Source organism: Callithrix jacchus, chromosome 8 (genome assembly GCF_049354715.1).
Source record: "Callithrix jacchus isolate 240 chromosome 8, calJac240_pri, whole genome shotgun sequence".
NCBI classification, from domain to species: Eukaryota; Metazoa; Chordata; class Mammalia; order Primates; family Cebidae; genus Callithrix; species Callithrix jacchus.
In genome coordinates, this window is record NC_133509.1 from 103,778,288 (window position 1) to 103,784,569 (window position 6,282).

General features: G+C 44.4%; 1 long non-coding RNA gene across 2 annotated transcripts in view; it reads left to right on the forward strand.

Moving 5' to 3' along the window:
- The window catches only part of LOC118145160 (uncharacterized), a 42,520-nt gene that overhangs the window by 3,095 nt on the left and 33,143 nt on the right, over positions 1–6,282 (forward strand). The window contains exon 1 of one of the 2 annotated variants that reach the window (XR_008474452.2): positions 376–425. The exons of the other annotated variant lie outside the window; for it this stretch is intronic. This is a non-coding gene — a long non-coding RNA (uncharacterized LOC118145160). Of the gene's footprint in view, positions 1–375; positions 426–6,282 lie in introns of those variants that run through there. 2 annotated transcript variants of the gene reach the window in all.

Here is a 6,282-nt window from a genome sequence, read left to right on the forward strand (position 1 = left end):
ACCGGTTGTTTTCAACTTTGCGAAACACAACTTTTGCTGCAGCCGGAACCTACGTGATCCCAGCGGGATCGGCTTTCATTTGTCTCCTCTGCCTGAAATTGATGGCCCCCACTTTAACCCGGCTGCTGCCCCTCGCCTGTTCTACTGCTGCTCTCCAGCCGCCTGTTGCTTCTCTTCCCCTGCTCCCATTTTTCAGCTTTTCTTTTCAGGCAAGCGCCAGAAAGGGAAATAACTTCTATCCACCTTAATTTCAATCATTCAAGTGTAGGTTTCTTCCTTAGAGGGATGTTTGCTCGTTCCTTTCCCAGCCCCAAGTGGGTGTTGGGGCGGGGGGCGGGGGGGGGACGATTTCGTGCAGTTTCTTGGTGATGAGGTAATGAGTTCCAGATTTTGGGACAGAGCAGGGTGCACGCTGAAACCACAAGGTTAGTCTGAGTTCTGATGTGAAACTATTTCGGTTTTTTTATTCCCCCGGCCTCCACCCATTCCCTCTCCCCCAAACCCCCCCAAAAAAGGGGGCCAGCTGGTCTTTAACTGCCGAGGGTTGGCGAAGCTCGGCTGAGAGGACCAGAGGAGGGGCTGGAAAGACGCAAAGGGGAAGGGGAGTGGGAGCGGAAGGGGCCCCCTTCCCGGCCCAGGGCCGGTCCCCGCGGGGCAGCGGCTGTCCCCCTGCTCCAGGCAGCGCCGCTTTCCCTACAAGGCTGCGGGACCGGACAGGAGCACCCTCAGGCGTCCCAGAATGGCCACAAAGTGGGTTTTTCCAAAGAAAGCTGATTCCTCGAATTTCTTAGGCTTTTCCAACTCCCGGCCGCCCTCCCCTCCCCCTCTCCCCGGGGACACGGGGTCCTCAAGGCTGCGGCTGGCCTGGACCGCTCGCTCCCGAGTTGTTTACCGGCCGCGCCGGCCGAGGGTTTGTTCCAGCTCCCAGAGCCTGTCTCTATAATTAAACTCTTTTTTTAATTGTCGGGTTGAAACGTCATTTCGGGGACTTTCCAAGGGTGAGGGAACCGAGGGGAGGGAGCGAGTTCCTTAACCCTTCGCTGACCCGGTGTCGCCGCTGCGGCTGGCCGGGATGGGGTGAGGGTCCGAGGGCGTGAGCCGGCCCGCCCCCGCCCAGACGTGCTCCGCTGGTGTCCCGGGCGGCAAGCCCCGACGGGGCAGGAAGGCCGAGGCGAGGCGGCGCGGCGGACCCCCACCAACTTCCCGGTGCAGTCCGCCCTCGGCTCCTTACCCCGCCGTGCCCAGGGTGGCCGCCGCCTCACCTGCACTGCGGCCTCCGACCAGGAGGCGGTGGGCCGGCTCCTCAGTCCTGGGCCCGACTTCCGGGCCCTCCCGTTCGCCCGGAGCGCGTCCCTTCCCGGGGAGGGGCGGCCCAGGTATTTTAGCTTGGGGGTGGGGTGGGATGTTCGGTTTTGTGCCAGGGGGAAAGTGAAAGTCCTCGGAGTAGAGGAGGCGCTGCAGATGTACTTATTCATCGGCCTATCTGGACCTCGAGCGCACCTCCAGGCAGGTGAGAGGGTGGAGCACCGGGCCGCGGAACCCCCCATAGTTAGGCCTAGTCACAGGCGTCAGCAGGGGACCCCCCTCCTGAGAGCCCTGCAGTGTTGCACTTCCTCTCAGGCTTCAGGTCTCACCCCTGGAGTCCCCTGGTTTAAAGTTTGGAATGCCGATTCTTCAGCCCAGATGGGGCCGGGAAACGGCATTTTTGGTAAATTTCCATCTCACGACCCCATACACTAACGTTTGAAAATCAGTGAGCCAGGACTTTGAAGTTAAACAGTCCTGGATCCAAATCTTGGCCATTTTCTAGTTATGTGACTTTTCGAGTCACTGATGAAGGCCTCAGTTTCGTCATCTCTGAAATAGGAATTATGATAACTGCCTAAATTTGGCTCATAAAGTGCCTAGAGTCATTGCCTCACTGAAACCCTCTGTATACTATGTTGTTGTATGTAAACTAAGCCATTTGGCAACCGTTATTACACAACACAACAAATTCTGGGGCTATTCATTATTCAGTGAAGACTTACATGATATTAAATGGTCAACTGACAACTTTTAAGTTTGATCTGTGTCACTCTCTAGCCTCCACCCCCAGCCCTGGACAAGGCAGGCTCTGATGCCTGGAAATGGGGAGAGGGGCCTAGGCTTGGAGCCTGGAGAGAATAAGGTGGGTCAGGGTAGGGTGATAGAGATCTGTTGCCTATCTGAAAAATACCTGATTATTGACACAAGTATTTCTGACAACAGCTACATCACTGGAGCCCTGTGGATAGTCCGGAAAAGCCACACTGCCCTATCTCTCAAGGTCCTCAAGCCCCTGGAAGAGCTTAGTGGATATTACTGCGCTGTCAGTATTCTCCTGAGCAGGCAGAGGTCTCAGGAGAGGGCACTTTAGCGGCACTGCAGGGCATCTGGAATTTTTGGGTTTGGGAGAAGGCTGCCTCCTGCTAGGACTACTGAGAATTCAGCCCCAGGACTAGCATTGCCCTGGGGAGTCTAATTGCCTAGGTCTCTGCAAGATGTTCCAACTGTCAGTTATCAGGCTAGCCCACTGCTACACCTCTCCACAGGCCTTAACCTGGGCCCCACCTAGAACAGTCTGGCAGAATCGGACTCTCTTACTCCAGCTTAGATTTTTTTCACTCCCCATCACCACTTCTCCCACCCTCCAGGGTACTCCCCGTGCACTAGTCCCTTTTAGATGAAAATGAGCCATCTTACTCCTGCTCCAGGGCCTTTGCACATGCAAATCCCTCTGTCTGAATCAACCTTCCTTTAGCCCAAGTAAATTCTAAATCGTTCTTTAGGACACAGCTCAAGCCTCACTTCCTCTGGGAAAATGTTCTCGATGCTTTCCTTCCTCACAAAACAGCGTCCCTCCTCTCCCTTAGGCTCTCATGGAATGTTCATTTCCTTCAAAGTAGTTATTTCCTTTTGTCAGTATACATTCATTCCTGTAACTTTTTCTTTTTTTTACTTTTCAATTTAACATACAGTAAAATTGATCTTTATTTGGTGTACAGTTCTATGAATTTTAACTTATGAATTGATTCATGTAACCACCACAATCAGGAAACAGAACAGTTCCATCACCCCTCAAAAACTCCCTCCAAAGGGATTTTGCTAATTCAGACTTTCCTCCATCTCTAATCCCTGGCAACCACTGATCTGTTTTCTGTCATTGTACTTTTGTCTTTCCCAGAATGCCATGTAAATGGAATCATATTGTTTGTTTGATTTCACACAGCATATACTGTGTTGTTGCATGTATCAATAGTTTATTCCTTTTTATTGATAAATAGTATTTCACTGTGTGCTTATACAATTGTTTATCCATTCTCCTGTGTGTTTATTACAATAGTTTATCCATTTTCCTGTTGCAGGACATTGGATTATTTCCAGTTTTGGGCCATTATGAATAGAGTTTCAATAAACACTCACGTACAGGTTTTTGTATGAACACAAGTTCTTATTTCTCTAGGGTAAATAGGAGTGAGATTGCTGGGTCATATGGTAACTGTATGCTAAAATTTATACATAACTGCCAAATCATTTTCCAGAGTGGCTATACTGTTTTGCATTTCCAACAACAATGTGTGAGAGTTTCCAGTTGCTCCAAATCCTCACCAGCACTTAACAGTATTACTATTTTTTGTTTTAGTCATTCTAATAGGTATGTGGTGATATCTCATTGTAGGTTTTAGTTTGCATTCTTCTAATGATATTGAACATCTTTATGTATGCTTATTTGCCATCTGCATATACTTTTTGGTGCAGCATCTGTTCAAACTTTTTGCCTATTTTTTAGTTGGGTCATTTAGTTGGTTGTTTTCTTTTCTCTCTCTCTCTCTCTCTCTTTTTTTTTTTAAGAGACAGGGTTTTACCATAGTGGCCAGGATGGTCTCCAGCTCCTGACTTCATGATCCACCAGCCTCAGCCTCCCAAAGTGCTGGGATTGCAGGCGTGAGGCACCGCACCCAGCCAGTTGGTCGTTTTCTTACTGTTGAGTTTTGAGAGTTCTTTATATATTCTAGATAAATAAAGTTCCTTTGTTGCTTATATGATGTGCAAATATCTTCTCATGTCTTTACCTTATCTTTTCATTCTCCAAACAAAGGCTCTTTCACAGAACAAAAGTTCTTCATTTTAATGAAGTCTTAATTTATCAGTTTTACCTTTTGTGGCTCATGCTTTTGATGTCAGAGCTAAGAAATCTTTACCTTAACCCCAGGTCATTAAGATTTTTTGTTTTCTTATGAAAGTAAAACAATAAGTTATGTATTTTGATGGTCTGTTAGGTGCCTAACTGTATGTAATTGTTCTATCTTCTTGCTATATTAAACATTTTATTAATATATAATGTCCTTGTCTCTTGCAACCTTCTTTGACTTAAAGTCTATTTTGTCTGATATTAGTATAGCCATTCCTGCTCTCTTGGTTACTGTTTGCTTGAAATATCTTTTTCTGTCCTTTTACTTTCAATCTATTTGTATCTTTAGATCTAAAGTGAGTCTTTTGTAGACAGCATTTAGTTGGATCAGGTTTTCAGTTTTCTGTTTTTTGTTTTTTTTTTAAGATGGAGTTTCAGCATGATGGCCAGGCTGGTCTTGAACTCCTGACCTCAGGTGATCCACCCACCTTGGTCTCCCAAAGTGCTAGGATTACAGGCTTGAGCCACGGAGCCCGGCCAGGTTTTCTGTTTATCCATTCTGCCAATCTCTATCTTTTGAATGAAGCACTTAATTAACATTTAAAGTAATTACTGATGAGAAGGGACTTAATTTTGTGATTTTATTTGTTTTCTAGATGCCTTAGAGTTATATTGTTCATCATTTTTTTGCATTATTATTTTCTTTTGCATTAGTTGATTTTCCATAGTGAAACAGTTAAATTCCTTTCTTATTTTGTTTGGTGTATATACTACAACTATAGTAGTCCTTCCTTTATCCACACAGGATATGTTCCAAGACCCCCAGTAGATGCTAGAAACCAGGGATAGTACTGAACACTACATATACTATGATAATTTTTTTTCCTTCAGAATTTCATGGATAGAAGATTCATTCTTACTATAGATCTTAGCAATATAAGCATATGATTCTTCTTCCTTGTTGAGAATCTTCACCTTTTCACTTAAAGGAAACACTTTACTGCCTTTCTTCAGCCTCTCCAAATTGCCAGCATCACTACTCTTACATTTTGGGGCCATATTAAGTAAAATAAAGACTACTTGAACACAGGCACTGTGATAACACAATAGTCAGTTAGATAACTGAGATGGCTACCAAGTGACTGACGGGCAGGTGGTGGATACGGTGTGGATACCTGGACGAAGAGATGATTCATGTCCCAGGCATGATAGGGCAGGACAGCATGAGATTTCATCATATTACTCAGAATGGCATGCAATTTAAAACTTATGAATTGTTTATTTCTGGAATTTTCCATTTAATCTTTTCAGACTGTGGTCGGCTGTGGGTAACTGAAACTACCGAAAGTGAAACCACAGATAAGGGGGGACTACTGTATTTTCTTTGTGGTTACCATGGGAATTACATTTAACATCCTAAAGTTAAAACACTCTAATTTATAGCAGCTTAACTTCAACAACATACAAAAATTTTGCTCCTTTACAGCTGCATCTGCATCCCTTTTTATCAGTGTCACATAATTACATCTTTATACATTGTGTGCCCAAAAATATAAACTAATAATTATTTTAAATGTGTTAGTCTTTTAAATTATGTAGAAAACAAATGTGGAGTTACAATCCAAAGTTATATTAATTTTAGCTTTTTGACTAATAATTGTTTTTTAAAGGAGTCCCTTAAGTTATATCACAAAGTGGAGTTACAAACCATTGTTTCAATAATACTAACTCTTATAATTGCCTTTATTGAGATCTTCATTTCTTCATATGGTTTCAAGTCACTGTCTAGTGTTCTTTATTTTACTTTGCAGGATCCCCTAGAGCATTTCTTACAGTCTAGTGGTTGTGAATTCCCTCAGTTTTTGTTTATTTGGCAATGTCTTCCTTTCTCCATCACTTTTGAAGGACGGTTTTTCCAGATATAGAATTCTTGTTTGATTTTTTTTTCCTTTTAACATTTTGAATATATTGGCCCACTGCCTCTGGTCTTTAAAATTTTTGATGAGAAATCTGCTGATAATCTCATTAAGGATTCCTCTAGCTGGATGCAGTGGCTCACACCTGAAATTTACCATTGATGGGCATTTGGGTTGGTTCCCCAGGTCTTTGCTGCTGTAAACAGTGCCACA